Source organism: Trifolium pratense, linkage group LG2, assembly GCF_020283565.1.
Source record: "Trifolium pratense cultivar HEN17-A07 linkage group LG2, ARS_RC_1.1, whole genome shotgun sequence".
NCBI classification, from domain to species: Eukaryota; Viridiplantae; Streptophyta; class Magnoliopsida; order Fabales; family Fabaceae; genus Trifolium; species Trifolium pratense.
This window is the reverse complement of record NC_060060.1, coordinates 62,786,804-62,804,160: the sequence shown is the minus strand read 5'-3', so window position 1 is coordinate 62,804,160 and position 17,357 is coordinate 62,786,804. Positions and strand designations below refer to the sequence as shown.

General features: G+C 34.8%; 1 pseudogene; it reads left to right on the top strand.

Annotated features, from left to right (window-relative positions):
• Positions 1 to 12,563: 12,563 nt before the first annotated feature.
• Positions 12,564 to 15,516, top strand: LOC123905187 (annotated as a pseudogene).
• The last annotated feature ends 1,841 nt before the right edge of the window (positions 15,517 to 17,357 follow it).

Genomic DNA, 17,357 nt, shown 5'->3' with positions numbered 1-17,357 from the left:
TCATTTTATAGTCATGACGGACTCTGCGTTGTTCATTTTATAGTCATGACGGACTCTGCGTTGTTCATTTTATAGTCATGACGGACTCTGCTCCTCACATACGGATTAACAATCAACATTACCAAGTATGTGTCAAACATTATTTATCATAAATGCACACATAATCCCTAATGCAATCTAATGCTTCACATTCATGCTATGTCCTCTAGACACCTCTAATGCATGTGGTACCATCTTCTTTATCAGGGTATTTCACCTCCGATATCCTTCTTTATCAAACAATATAGTTCGATATCCTTCTTTATTGGACAAGCCAATATCCCTAAATATTCATGATGCATGCACTCAAAACTCATGAATATATTCATCAACAATTTTGGCATATAGCCCGTCAACAATAACGTGGAACACTATCCAACGTCCGTCTTTATTAAGATAATCAATACCTTAATATCCGTCTTTATTAGAATAACATAATTCTAATATCCTTCTTTATTAAGTTGATTAACACCTTAATATTCGTCATTTACAACATCATACATGATTAACAATCAATATATGCATCAACAATCATCAACAAGCATCAACAATCATCAACAATCATCAACAATCATGTAAGAATAAGATACTGGTTCGAAACTACATGCAAAGGAAGATCACAGATGAAAAACTGGTGCAAACTACAGTATTTACGCCTGGGGCGGAAATATTTACGCCTGGGGCGGAAAAACATCAGAAAGGATGGCTGCTCACTGCTCTGCCGTTTCAGGCGGAAATTATTGGACAGCCTCTCATTGCAACGATCATAACTTGGGCTACGAAAGTCCAATGGAGACGCACATATACTCGTTGGAAAGCTAACAAACAGGGCTACAACTTTTATGTTGACCACTAAAACCAGTTCACAACGAAAAGAGGTCAAAATTGCACGTAAAGGTTCAGACCTCATAGATAACAATTTTCTACATTTCTCATTTCAAACTCTAAACTCTCAAGATTCTCACATAAGCCATTTTTCATGTTATAAACCCCAAATAAGTTCATATTCAAGTGCAACAAACATATCTAAACACAAAAGGACAGTTCATTTCTCAGATCTACGCCATAAACATCGAAAAAGTAAAGATTGACACTTTTTCATCAAAACTCTCAAGAACACAAAGTTCTTGAGTTTAATCCATTAGAAAACTCGTTTTAACCATTATTTCCGTTCATTAATCATGTTACAAGCATGTTAAACATATTAAGAACCTTAGGAACGATTTCCATCAAGAAAATCCATTCCAATCTAAAACGAAAATGGGGTGGAGGAAGTTCGGGTGAGGAGAAATCGACATTCTCCCCTTCCTCGGATCACCCACGAATATGAAATCTACTCTCTTACCTGGATTCGAAGAAAACACGACGAAGCTCTCGAATCCCTAGCTCTCCCTTGCTCTAGCTCCCAAGCTCTCCTCTTCCTTTCTCTCAAGAACACAAAAACATGAGAAATGAATTCTCTCTTCCCTCACTATGCCCTTATGGGCGCCCCTCACACACACAAGGCCCATTGGGCCTCAAGCCCAATTGGCTTGGCCCAATAACACGTTAACTCACTCTACTCGCTTAATAACTAAAGTACTCGATAAATAACTCTAGTTATTAACTTAATTAAAATGCCACGTTAAATAAAATATTTTAACACATAAAAATAATAATATGAAAATTGGGTCGTTACAACTCTCCCCCACTTAAAAGATTTTCGCCCTCGAAAATTACGCTACTAAAACAGCTCCGGATAACTCCTATATCCGACCCTCCAACGAAACGCTCAAAACGCTACACATTACCGAGTTTGACAAAATTAGTTTATCCCATCCAACACAATTTTTGTCCATTTATCAACAAGAGATCAAGGACGGCCAGTTCCTCAATTTGTCGATAAATATTCAACAATCATGATATCGGCACAAACCATTCTTATCAAACCGCTAAAACATCCACTTCGTACGAAACATCCATAGACTCACATTCTACGGTACTCACAACTCTACCCCAAAACAGGTATAACCAATCGAACTCTCCGAAAGATACTTCCGTGGAATACTTCCACAACTCCATAATTCTCTGATTCCCTCATGAATCACTTAACCGTGTTACATCACTTATTCATATTCGAATCTTATTTCAACTTATCACTTGATAGTTCAATTCCAACAATCACTTGATGACCAACATTCTCAAACTTCATTGACACATGCTAAAAACTACCGTCTCTAACCGTCAAATTCCTTTTTCTCACATTGAGTCGAATCCAATACGACTACTCTGTTTCCAAGTAATCTCTCAACCAATATTTGCATTCCTTAACGCAAACATTTTCCAATACCACTTCTCCTTAATCCCTTAGCAATTCGCCACTTCAAAATTAGGCTACCGCCTAAAATTGGTTCTCCGAACAATCATAACCTCTATCTCGTTGATTCCAACAACATCTTCAATTCGCCCATAATCCATCTATCGATGTTCCTCATCACCTTGCATTGCAACAAGCGTACTCTTCTCCGTTTATTCACTCATCGAATTCTTAGTCATCTCCGACCTCTACCAATCATCATCTCTCTTTGGATAGTTATCTTTAAACTCCTCCTTAGTACATTCGATACCAAAATCAAACTCTTGAATTAAATCTACAAAGCTCCAAATATTCGCCATACGATCTAACTCTATCCATTAAATTCTAATCAACCTTTGTCTTAGTATTCTTGCTCATGACTCCTTGTCTAATCCCAATATGACATCTCTAGAAAATTTCCAAAATTCTCGTCCAAATACATTTTAAGTTATGCACCAAGTCACTACCGTTTCATCATCCATGATGAAACAATTTAAAATCCTTTACTTCATTGTCACCGATTGTGACCATACCTCATCAACATCCACGATGCATCTAACAAAACTAGTCTCTACCGACTCTTCCATTCCATAAATCCAAATTCCTTAGCAAATACTTACTCACTCTTATCTTGTGGGCACTACCAAATGCTCTCTGACACTTACCTTAGGCATCACCTTCAACTCCTTACTATATGTGCTCAAACACAACATCTACTCACATGTGCGGTAATCCTTTTCGCAAACTCTCACTTAACACAAGTCACTTCCAACATGACCTCCTATTACTCACTCTCAACACGTTCTCCAACGGCTAACTTTCTTATTCTTCATCATTCAAAAATAATACTTCTCTTTTAGCTTCATCTCCACTTCTAGGATCTCATTCAACTTCGACACAAATTGCCCTGTCATTATCCAAATCCAATTACCCTTTCTTCGGCAAGCCTCTCACAAAATCTTTCGAATTGTTATCCTACTTCCATCTTCGAATAAACTCGACTACTCATACAATCTTCTCACGTTCGAAACATCTCGGAGGGATATAACCTTCTCCCCCACTTATCTCAAACTCGCTCGTACTCTTCCACTAGAACTTCTGGTGCTCACACCTAACGGTTCTATCGTCTCTAAACATATTCTTCCCAAAAGAAGAAACTAGTATCGACATCGTTTACACGCATGTCGCATACAGGGGACAAAACCTAACCCACGATACCTAAACACTAACACAAATTCATGCAAGCATTCAAGCAACCTATACTTCCCTCACTTCTCAAAGTTAGGAAATCAAAACAACACAAGAAAAATGAACATTGCATAGCAATAATTCATACTCACATTCAATCAACTCAGAACAAGACGTCAACAAAATAAATTTCTTGTCTGGCTCCCTCGCTTAGCAAAAGCTAGCGAGCTCCCGGCGAGACAAGTCAAAAACATTCACAGGATTTAGCAAGACTTAGCGAGACTCAGCGAGGTTCATTCTTCGCCTAGCGAGCACATCCAAAAATCTGGGTGCTCTGCTACGGTTTTGAACTTACGCTCACTAAACTCTCGTTTTCTCGACTCACTAATCCACAAAATCCAAAACATCAAGCATATAACATCATTATAGACTTGAAAGCACAATTAGAATCATGCATCACAATTACAACATAGGATTATGAGATCTTCATGTTTTTACTCATAAAACGCATAGCAATTCAAATGCCTAGTAATCATCTAGCACATGTTATAAACAAACATATAACAAACACATACCAGGACACATTAATATCCTACTCTTCTCACCATTTTGAAAATTAATTTTCACTCACTCAAAAGAAAATAACTCTATATTTTCACCAAAATCTTCAAGAAATAATATTAGTTTTTAAAATTATTTCAAATCATTACCACATGCAGTTTTATATCATGCCGGATCATCACATGCAGTTTTATATCATGCCGGATCGTCAACAATTAGCAAATAAGCATCAATCACTCAAGTTTAAACTACACAAAGGTTAAACTCTACGCATATACAACTATTATAAACATAGAAGTATAGCACTCACACCATTACTCAACAAAACAATGGATCTATTAATCCAATTCACACCACTCATAGTTCCTAAATGAACAACATGAATGATTTCACAAAACAAACAACACAAAATTGTTAGACAAACACGACTGACACACAATACTCACTTGGTCTGACTGCACAGACCTGCTCTGATCGACACATAACCCACACAGTCCGAAGACGACCTGCTCTGATACCAATTGTAACACCCAAACCCATTATTTCTATATTTCTACCTTAGTAAAAATCTTTTTCAAAATACGCAACGGAAAATCACATTTAATTTATTGAATATTGGTTCGAGTATTACACTCCTCTATCAAAATAATACTAATGTAATTAATTAGTAAAAACAGTGTTTATACAAAATAATCATTTCTCAAAATGTATAGTTTTACAAATAAATATCGAAAATCATAAAGACCCTATAGTCTAAATACAACCCTTTCCCGTGTCACAATCAGAGCAGAGCTTCACCGACGACTCAACATCGAATACCACAAAACCTGTAAAATCTGGACCCCCAACGGTCCAGCACATAACACATAAAAGAGAGTTAGATAACATACTCAAAATAATACAAGTGTAAGTAAATTGTACTTAAACACTTCTTCATAAAAACATGTATAATCATACATTATACATATACATCACCATCATTCATGCATATTCATATATCATGCATATACTTCATTTATCACCTAATCAAACATCCACAAAATACACCAAACATATAGTTTCACGTCGTCTCGGACAATACCAAAACATCAACAAATACATTGTTCAGATTATGGTCATGACGGACCCTACGTTGTTCAATTTATAGTCATGACGGACTCTGCGTTGTTCATTTTATAGTCATGACGGACTCTGCGTTGTTCATTTTATAGTCATGACGGACTCTGCGTTGTTCATTTTATAGTCATGACGGACTCTGCGTTGTTCATTTTATAGTCATGACGGACTCTGCGTTGTTCATTTTATAGTCATGACGGACTCTGCGTTGTTCATTTTATAGTCATGACGGACTCTGCTCCTCACATACGGATTAACAATCAACATTACCAAGTATGTGTCAAACATTATTTATCATAAATGCACACATAATCCCTAATGCAATCTAATGCTTCACATTCATGCTATGTCCTCTAGACACCTCTAATGCATGTGGTACCATCTTCTTTATCAGGGTATTTCACCTCCGATATCCTTCTTTATCAAACAATATAGTTCGATATCCTTCTTTATTGGACAAGCCAATATCCCTAAATATTCATGATGCATGCACTCAAAACTCATGAATATATTCATCAACAATTTTGGCATATAGCCCGTCAACAATAACGTGGAACACTATCCAACGTCCGTCTTTATTAAGATAATCAATACCTTAATATCCGTCTTTATTAGAATAACATAATTCTAATATCCTTCTTTATTAAGTTGATTAACACCTTAATATTCGTCATTTACAACATCATACATGATTAACAATCAATATATGCATCAACAATCATCAACAAGCATCAACAATCATCAACAATCATCAACAATCATGTAAGAATAAGATACTGGTTCGAAACTACATGCAAAGGAAGATCACAGATGAAAAACTGGTGCAAACTACAGTATTTACGCCTGGGGCGGAAATATTTACGCCTGGGGCGGAAAAACATCAGAAAGGATGGCTGCTCACTGCTCTGCCGTTTCAGGCGGAAATTATTGGACAGCCTCTCATTGCAACGATCATAACTTGGGCTACGAAAGTCCAATGGAGACGCACATATACTCGTTGGAAAGCTAACAAACAGGGCTACAACTTTTATGTTGACCACTAAAACCAGTTCACAACGAAAAGAGGTCAAAATTGCACGTAAAGGTTCAGACCTCATAGATAACAATTTTCTACATTTCTCATTTCAAACTCTAAACTCTCAAGATTCTCACATAAGCCATTTTTCATGTTATAAACCCCAAATAAGTTCATATTCAAGTGCAACAAACATATCTAAACACAAAAGGACAGTTCATTTCTCAGATCTACGCCATAAACATCGAAAAAGTAAAGATTGACACTTTTTCATCAAAACTCTCAAGAACACAAAGTTCTTGAGTTTAATCCATTAGAAAACTCGTTTTAACCATTATTTCCGTTCATTAATCATGTTACAAGCATGTTAAACATATTAAGAACCTTAGGAACGATTTCCATCAAGAAAATCCATTCCAATCTAAAACGAAAATGGGGTGGAGGAAGTTCGGGTGAGGAGAAATCGACATTCTCCCCTTCCTCGGATCACCCACGAATATGAAATCTACTCTCTTACCTGGATTCGAAGAAAACACGACGAAGCTCTCGAATCCCTAGCTCTCCCTTGCTCTAGCTCCCAAGCTCTCCTCTTCCTTTCTCTCAAGAACACAAAAACATGAGAAATGAATTCTCTCTTCCCTCACTATGCCCTTATGGGCGCCCCTCACACACACAAGGCCCATTGGGCCTCAAGCCCAATTGGCTTGGCCCAATAACACGTTAACTCACTCTACTCGCTTAATAACTAAAGTACTCGATAAATAACTCTAGTTATTAACTTAATTAAAATGCCACGTTAAATAAAATATTTTAACACATAAAAATAATAATATGAAAATTGGGTCGTTACAGGAAGCAGCCTTGTAATTCAGAAGGCAAAGTTATACTCTCCCACGAATCAGAGGTGGGATCAAACAACTGCGGATCAAGGTCATGGAATCCCATGTTGTAAATCTTTCCATGGAGGCAAGTACTGTTGGCAAAAAGGTGTCCGAAAATTGGCTTTGGATGTTTGCACCACTCCCCTACAGAGTCACTGGCGGCTAATCGCATATGAGCTGAGCCCATGTAAAAGGTATCCGTGGGGTTTTGGGATACATAAGAGTCAATATCAGCGACATCTTCTGAAGTACTATAGCCACCAAAAATATAGATCGACTCACACAAACTCAACATCCTAGTAAATCCAGAAGTACTAAACAAAGGAGGTGAGACATTGCGATGAATTTTCTGGTTCTCTAGATCCACAATGTGAAACTCCAAATGTTGAAATTTTTTATCATGACAAACAGACAGCACCAGAATCCTCGGCGACATCTTCAGTTAAACCTGCTTTCAACACAAATGGAATTAGAGACGATAAAGATTGTCAGGTAAGTCTTGGTTTACACCGATCAAAAAGATGCCATGAAAACAATTAGAAAATGAGAAACTCTTAGTTTACACCGACCAAAAAGATGCCACCAAAACAATTAGAAAATGAGAAACACTGAGATAATATAAATCTGCGAGAAAATTATATTGAAAAGTACGAGAATACATATATCACTCTGATTTCACAAATACAAATCGATAAAGAGTAAAGACTGATGAAAAATAAATCGGCACGAAATATACAATCAACAATATGAAACTACATATCACACTCCGATTCCACATAAACAAACTGAAAAACACCAATATAACTAACTACTAACACAACAATACAAGGGTATATCTCACTCCAGTGGCGGAGCCAGGATTATATTGGAGCCTGGGCACAATTTTAACGCAATTTTTTTTGGCTAGCATGAGTCGAATAAGAAAAAACCAGCAAAACATGAGTCATAATATAAATGAGTCACATATGAATTAAAGCCAAAAAATGACACCATTAAGACCTCCTATTATACAATCAGGTCATTTTCCTCGTCTCTAAAATTAAATGATGCAAAATTAAGATATTAAATGACAGCATTAAGACATCATATTATACAATTAAACCCTTATTTCCTTGATATAGATCAAAGCCAAAAAATGAGAATGAAAGGGGGCTGATTGAGAGAAAAAAGGAGGCAGACTAAAAATTCTGCAGAGAGAAAAAATTGAGAGAACTTAGAACCAAAGTTGAGAAAGAAGCAGAATTGCAAGGAAAAAACATCAACCCTATAACACAACTGTTATTCTGCGCCCTTCTCTCAACCGATCATCATCATCATCATCACAAACCAAAAAAACCACCAATCACCTCCTCCAAACAACATCCCAATCTTTCATCCACCACACACAAAACAAAACCACCAGTGTTTTTCTTACATCTAAACTACTCATAGCTAAACAATTACACCAGAAGAACTATCACAGGAGACTAAAAACTCAAAACAAGGAAGAGGAAAAGACAAGGCAGAAGCGCAGTAGATTTTGCACATACAATTTTAGTTAGCTAAAACTACAACTTTCTTTTGCGCACAATTCCTACATCACAACATCCCAATTTTCTTTTGCGCATAAATACACAGAACATTTTGACTAAATACACAGAATAATAAAACACCACCCAGATCATTATTAAGCTAAATTTCCAAACTTTGGGGCAACCCATTTAGACAAATCAATAGAATAATAATTGGGAATACCAATTTCTAAGTATTTTATGCAATTTCTCAGTTTTAGGGTTGCTTACTTTACCTGTCTGCGCTGAGAGAGAGAGAGAGAGAGAGGCTGAGAGCGGTGCGACGGATTTGAGAGCCTTAGATCGGTTTGGTTTGGTGATGGGCGATTGCTATTTGCTAGAGAAAGAGAACGAACGAGACAGAGACAAACGAGACAGAGAAAAACCAAAACGCTTGTGCCTTCTTTCTTTTTCTTTTGTTACTTTAAAAAAAATAAAAATGGGGGTGGGGCAGCCCGGGCACGTGCCAGGGCATGCCAGGCGGCATATCCGCCACTGTCTCACTCCGATTTCGCTCGCATATACAAGCTATAAAACACTGATATAACAACAACAACAACAACAACAACAACAACAACAACACTAGACTATTTACATATAGATTACTCCTATTTCACATATACAAACCGAAATAAACATTATTCATTCAAACACAGGCCACCAAAACAATTAGTAAAGAACCCTAACCAATCAAAGAATATCAAATCATCACGGATCGACCTAAGACAAGGGCGGGGGTTTAAGAAAATTACCCGATGTTTCGAGTTCTGCGTTTGGGTATCCTCTCGATTTTGGGGGAAATTAAAATTATTCTACGTATTTATTTTCCTTTTTTTTTAACCTAAAATAAAAAGCCAGACTTATGTGTGCATGGACTATGGGCTGGGGGAAATTGGGCCAAGCTTCGTTGGACCTTGAAAATAAGTGTGTGTTTGAAAAGTTGGAGTTTAAGAAAAAAAAGAATTTATATAATATGTCCCAAATTAATGAGTCATTTATTAATATATTTTTTTATTTTTCTTTTATAAATATATCCTATTACCTTATAATCAATCATATTTAAATATAAAAATCAAGACTAAATATACTCTTGATGGTTATGGAGTAACTAACACATGATCATTTTATTTTGATACATTTTAATCTTGATTCAAGGTTTTTAAATATGGACATTCAAGTGTATGTTCTTTATTACTCAATTATTTGAACTAGTGTTTTGTGCCCGTTTGTGTGATCTACATTCTCTACTGTGCTAAGTATATAAATTATAAAAACTAATTTGTGTAAATTTCATTTTTATTTAAATTAATTTTTTTGTAATTTTTTTCATTTAAATACACTTGGAGTGTTAGATCGGTCGTAAGAGTTTAACTTTGTGTGTCATAAAGCTTGAATATAGTACTAATCATTGCAAAAATATCTACTATTTAATTATTTTAAAAATATACAATTATATATTTAGTTATATTTTCTTTTTACTTTTTTTCAATTGTGTATCCAAATATTTGTGACCAAACAATTATTTTCATCCATCTATTGCCACATTGCATTGGCGCCAAAACCATGAACAAGAACAAGTGATGGTTTACATGGGTTATGTAATTTTGGTATCCAACAATGCATGGTGGTTCCGTCGCCGAGATCGGTCACCACCGACCGGAGACCGGCGACGGTGAATGAGTGGCGGTATAACCAGTCTCTTGAAGCGGCAAAACTGAAACATTTTGAAAATTTTGACAACATGGAAGAAAGATAAAAAATGAATCTTTGTTTGATTTTTGTGAATGTTTTTGAAGAATTTGAAATGGGTTATGAAGAAATTCAAAAGGGTGTGTTATTTTTATATGATGATAATGAAAACGATGGATTTTTTTATTTTTTTTTTGGTTTACGAAAACGATGATTTAAGAAACAGAGGAAAAAAAGAATTTTGATTAATTTAATGTTAGATTTATATTGAATGATTCATAAGATTGATCGATGGAAGAATGCGAAGAACACGAGATATTGCCAACTCAAATTGGAATGCAATAATTGCGGATTGTGAATTGATGAAGAGGTTACATGTGTATGCTCTTGTACATTCTATTTTAGATAGATAAAAACAAAGGGTATAAAAACAAAAATAACATCATAGATCTCGAAACAAATGTATACTCCCTCCGTAACACTATATAAACAAAAATCACTTTTTTAGGTTCATTGAATAACGAATGTATTTGATTTATATTATAGACCAAATACATTAATTATGGAATGAACCTAAAAAAATAATTTTTGCTTATATAGCCTTACGGATGGAGTAGATAAACACCTTGAGTCAGATGGATTAGGTGCAGTCGAATTTCCGATGCAGTCGTTTTACAGCCGTCCGATCACGATCGGACAGTTTAAATAAATGCTGTAAGTAAATGAGTTTTTAAATCATGACCGTCTGATCTTGATCGAACGGCTATAAATAGCGTGACTGCACGACTGCACAAAAAAACGAATGCATGGAATCCGGGTTCGTAGTCTAGAGAAGAAAACAAAGTACATCTCACTCGTAATAAGACATTTGAGGAGGGATTGTCTTCCATTATTATTTTTTCTCTATATTTATGTGTGATTTTTGCTATAAGTTATTTGACAAAAAAATAAATCAATATAATATTAAGAGTAAATTTGATGTGGAGTATGCAGGTGTTATTACTACTGTAGTCTTTATTTTAGTTTATTAGGTATATTTATCCACGGTTCATAAGTTCTCCTAATTCAACCGAAATATGTTAAAATTACATGTGTATTTAAGTAGTATTTATCATTTCGTCTAAGATAAAAAAAAATCTACAACAGCAAACTAACATAAAAATAATTAAATTATGCATATTACCAACAATAAATTGACCAAATTAATAAAAATGTTTGGACCAGTCCCATGAGTTTAGTTCAGTTGGCAAGGACATTGCATTATATATGCAAGGGGCCGGGGTTTGAACTCCGGTCATTCCACTTATCCACCTTATGGGTGGTTTTTTTTTTTTTTTTGGTCTTATAGTGGGGCTCAAACTTGAAAAAAAGTCATGTTAAATAAATAAATGTTTGGACCATTACCTCCTTTCAAAGTTATAGTGGGGCTCAAACTTGAAAAAAAGTCATGTTAACATGTGTCTTTATGGGACATGTTAAGGTATCTAAAATTAGAAATTAACTTGTAATAATAAAAAAGAATTTAATGTTTAAAAAGTACTTCCTCCGTCCCATATTATAAGGAAAAAATATCATTTTTTATTGTCCCAAATTATAAGTAAAAACAACTAACTTTTATAATTTTAAGATTTATTTTTACTTATTCTCTGAAATTTAATGTAAATTGCATTTAATTTACTCTCTATTTTTTTCCCATAATGAATAATCAATAAAAGTTCTTTTTACATCTTCCTGTAAAACTTATTTTAAGAAAAACACAAAAAGTTATACTTTGGAGTACAAGTACAATGGATATAAGATACGCATTGGTAAGTTTCGGGAGATTGTCGTGATGTTCAGTTTCGTGAAATCAAACATTTCCCTTCCATGTTTATTTTAGGAACAAATAAACTCAGAGACAAATTCACCTAATGAATCAAAGAGAAGAGAACACGAACAAAAAACAAAGACAAATTGCACGAAAGTAACCAACTCAAGATGACGAATCTTCATTTTAATTCAGTTGAGCTGCCAATTAACTACTTACCTAAAAATAGAACCCCAAAATCATTCGGAGATTGAGCGCATCTACTCCAACTTAATTAGTGGTCTAAAATTCGAACTAGTATTCACATATTTAATTTTTTGTTGTAGATAATGTCGGACAAAGGACAATACTGCCATCGTCTTTTATAGGTAGTAAACGAGACATGGCACAAAGATATCAAGATGGTATGGCTATCGTGTTGAAGGATGGCAAACCAGATATTTTCCTTACAATGACATGCAATCCTTGGTCTGAAATTACTTCTGAACTTGGCCCACATCAAACTCCGCAAGATCGTCCTGACTTGCTAACAAGGATTTTCCGATCCAAATTTGAGCAACTTAAGGAGGATGTCATTAAAAAAGGAGTTTTGGGAAAGGTTAAAAGTTATATGTACGTAACCGAATTTCAGAAAAGAGGACTACCACATGTGCATATGCTTTTGATCTTAGATAATGATGACAAGTTACGTGAACCAGAAGATTATGATCGAGTGGTAAGAGCAGAAATACTAAAAGTTGAATGTGAACCACAAGTACATGCGGTAGTGCTAAAACACATGATCCATGGGCCATGCGGCATACTCAATGATAATTCACCATGTATTAAAGACGGTCAATGTAGAAAAAGATACCCAAAAAACTTCGTACAAGATACACGTCAAGGAAATGACTCATATCCTGAATACAGAAGACGATTTGGTGAACCAGTTTACTTAAATAGAAATAAGTCTATTGATAACATATGGGTTGTTCCTTATAATCCATGGTTGTTGTTAAAGTACGACTGTCACATAAATGTTGAAGTTTGCAGCAGCATCAAGAGCATTAAGTATTTGTATAAATATGTTTACAAAGGTCCAGATCGTGTTGCGATGGAAGTTCACAGAGGTCAAAATATCGATGAGGTTCAGCAATATGTTGATGCAAGGTGGATCTGTGCTCCAGAGGCGTTGTGGAAAATTTTTAAATTCACCATGTACAAATTATACCCATCTGTTGAAAGACTACAAATTCACTTGCCAAATCATCATCAAGTGCAGTATTATAATCATCAAAGAATCGTTGATGTACTTAATGATAACCGCAACTCAATAACCATGCTAACGGAATTCTTTGCACTAAACCAAGTGGATCCACATGCTAGAAATTTTTTGTACAGAGAGATTCCAGAGCATTATTGTTGGCTAAAAGGGGTAAAGAAATGGCGGCGAAGACAAAATCCACGAAAAGCTATTGGTCGCATCTATACAGTATCCCCTTCAGAAGGAGAAAAATTCTACTTATGTGTATTGTTGTCTCATTTAAGAGGACCAACAAGTTGGGAATGCCTTCTTACATATAATGGTACAACGATTCACACATTCAAACAGGCAGCGGAGCGTCGGGGCTATTTGGAGTGCGATAACAGTATTCGAGATTGCTTGGTGACTGCATCCAATATACAATTGCCATATGCTCTACGAAGGTTGTTTGTTACTGTATTAATTTTTTGTGAACCAACTGATGTTAGAGGTCTGTTTAATGAATTTTACCCCCATATGGTGGAAGATTATCAAACCAGAACAATTTTGGTGGGTGATAACTTAACTAATATATTACTGAGAGAATTGAAGGAACAACTACTACCCCATGGAAAATTCATCGAAAACTACGATCTTCCTGCGGTAACTTTTGGCACAACTAAAAATGATGGATTACCAACCACAATCCTGGAAGAATTGTTAGTCCAAATTCCAAATGAAGACATTCAATCTGTTGAAAAGTTAAATAATGATCAGATGATTGCTTTCAATACTATTATGAATGTCATCAATCAAAAGCAAACACAGATTTTTTTCATTGATGGCCCTGGAGGTACAGGTAAAACATTCCTCTATCGAGCTATAATGGCCGTTTTGAGAAGTAGAGGTGAAATTGTCCTAGCAGCGGCTTCGTCTGGTATAGCTGCTACATTATTACCTGGTGCAAGAACTGCACACTCTAGATTTGGAATACCTTTTGATATTGAGCCACGATCCTTTTGTAAAATAGGAAAGAACAGCAACCTTGCAAAACTCATAAGAAGAGCAACTGCAATCATTTGGGATGAGGCACCCATGATAAACAGATATTGTTTAGAAGCCTTAGACAGATCTTTACAAGATGTTATGAGTTGTAATGCTCCATTTGGTGGAAAGGTAATGATCATGGGAGGAGATTTTCGCCAAGTGCTTCCTGTTATTGCAAAGGGAAACAAGGCACAAATGATTTCCGCAAGTATTGTTAGGTCTCATTTATGGTCAAGTACAAAGATCCTACATCTGCGCCAAAATATGCGATCAATACATGATCATGAATTCGCGGAATTTCTTATGCGGATTGGAGATGGAAATGAACCTACCATGGGAGAGTGAAAATTCAATTCAAAATCTTATAGAACATACATTTCCCCAATTACAAAATCATGCATGGGATGCATCATATATGGTAGAAAGAGCCATCATTACTCCAAAAAATTATGACGTTCAAAAATTGAATGACATAATTATTGACCAGTTCCCTGGAGATGAACATAATTTGATGTCATTTGACGAGGTTGAGGGTGATACACATAATCTATACCAGCAGGAATACTTAAACACAATTGCTATTGGAAGTTTACCACCGCACATATTAAAAATTAAAAAGGGAGCTCCGTTGATGTTGTTGCGAAACATAGACCCCAAATATGGACTTTGCAATGGGACAAGGTTGCTATGTCGTGGTTTATATATGAATTTGTTGGATGTCTAAATACTTACAGGGCACAATGCTGGAAAAAGAGCTTTTTTGCCCAGAATTAAGCTTCAAACCACAGAAGGTGCAGGACTTCCTTTTGTGCTAACTAGAAAGCAGTTTCCCGTCAAACTAAGTTTTGCAATCACTATAAATAAATCACAAGGACAAAAAATTCCAAATGTTGGAATCTATCTTCCAAGACATGTTATTAGTCATGGTCAATTGTATGTCGCATTATCAAGAGGTGTCTCTCGAGCTGCGACAAGAGTGTTGATTAAAGAAGGAAAGCTAGAAGGTGAAGATGGGGAATTTACCAAAAATGTGGTTTTTAGGGATATATTGTTGTCACAATCATAGGTATTTGACTTTTGCAATCAATGAGTTACTCCCACATTTATTACCATTACAATTAAAAATTACTGGTGTGATTACAACATATTTAATTATCAAATAACTAAGTTTTTATGGTTTCCTTTTTTCTTATACAGTCAAACTACCATACACTGAGATATTCCAGTTATGTGAAGAGATGAAAAGGAAACGCTTTGACATGTACTTTGACACTCAAGTAAGATATACTTAAACTTTTTTATTTCATTTATTAGTATAGATAGAAGATATAGATATTGTTATCAATAACATGTTTCAAAAAAATTAGGAGGGAGAATTCGAAAAAAAATGGAACATATGGAAGGATGAGCAATCCATTTCTTCGATAAAAAAAATTGACAACAAGCTAATTATAAAGTCAAAAATATGAACTAAATATCACAATATTATTATCATCATTTTCCTACTAACCCATTTTTTTAATAACAGGTTCATCGTCTAAAATTGTACTCTCTTGGATGGGGATCGACAATAATAACAGATAAAACACAACTTTGGAATATCATAAGAAAAGTACTAATAGCTCAAAAGACAAGCAGGTATTTCATTCAATCAATGTCATCTACAAATAACATTGTTTTCCAATTAATTAAATTTGATATATGCTCATTTGGCTGTATTACAGAAATCTCCATTCTCCGATAAATCCGGATAGCCGCCATGATGCTACAACTAAATTAAAAAAAGAAATAACTATTTATCAGGTTTTTTAAATCAGCTTTTAATATTGTTCTTTTCACGCATATACTGCCTCACGTTTAATTATAACATTCTGCAATATAAAATGTAGTTTGTCAAAAGTCAAAAATTCATTGATAAAGGGATATATGAAGAATTGACAAGAATTTTTATAAGGTATTCAATTATATTCACCCCATATTAACATGCCAATATGATGTGCTAATTATAGTTCATTCTTCTTAAATTAACTTTGTCTTATTCATAACGACTAATAAAAATATATATATGCAGGGAAATGAAAAACAAAAATGGTTCAAATTTCATGTTTGACCTTCCTGTTAAGCAGCATCGTTGATGGTCGCATTGCTTTCTATGGATGTATATCTCTACCAGTTATAATCTTATCATGATTGAAGTGTTGGTAGTTTTGGTGTAGAATTTTCATTTTCTATTTAAGAGTTTTTATTCGTTGACAGTTCATCATCATGTATTCTTTAATTATCTTCCTCTACTACATATCTATTTGAGATTTTTTTAAGTGTATTTTTCTAATCAAATTACACATGTTAACTTATTAAATAATTGGTAACAATATGTTGATTTACCTACTGTCCAACACATGTAAATTACAATTTTTATTTTGAAGGAAACTAAAAATATACAAATTAGTTTAAATGAAAATCAAATTTATAATTAACCACTGTTTACTATTTATATACGTTAGCAAAATAGAAATTGTGGATCACACAAACGGGCACGGAACGTGCCCGTTTGGCCACTAGTATATAATAATGCAATTGAAGCACAAATTATTGTAAATCAGAAGTTTACAAATCATATTAAATTTATTGTTGGCAATACCGGTTGGGTCATCCCGGATTTATTATGATGCGAAAAAAAAACTATAAATATATATTGAAGGGCCTGAAGTTCCTTCATTCTAATAATTTTTATCGGTTGCTAATTCCCAAAAGAAATTGATAATTTGAGATTTTTGACCATTTAGATATTTTGTGACTTGAATTGATGCATCAACTAAATTGGTCACATGCATGTTTACTCACAACCAGAAGTTTGTGAGTTTGTTTTCTCAAATAGTTTTGCTAAGATCTCATTTTCTAAATGCT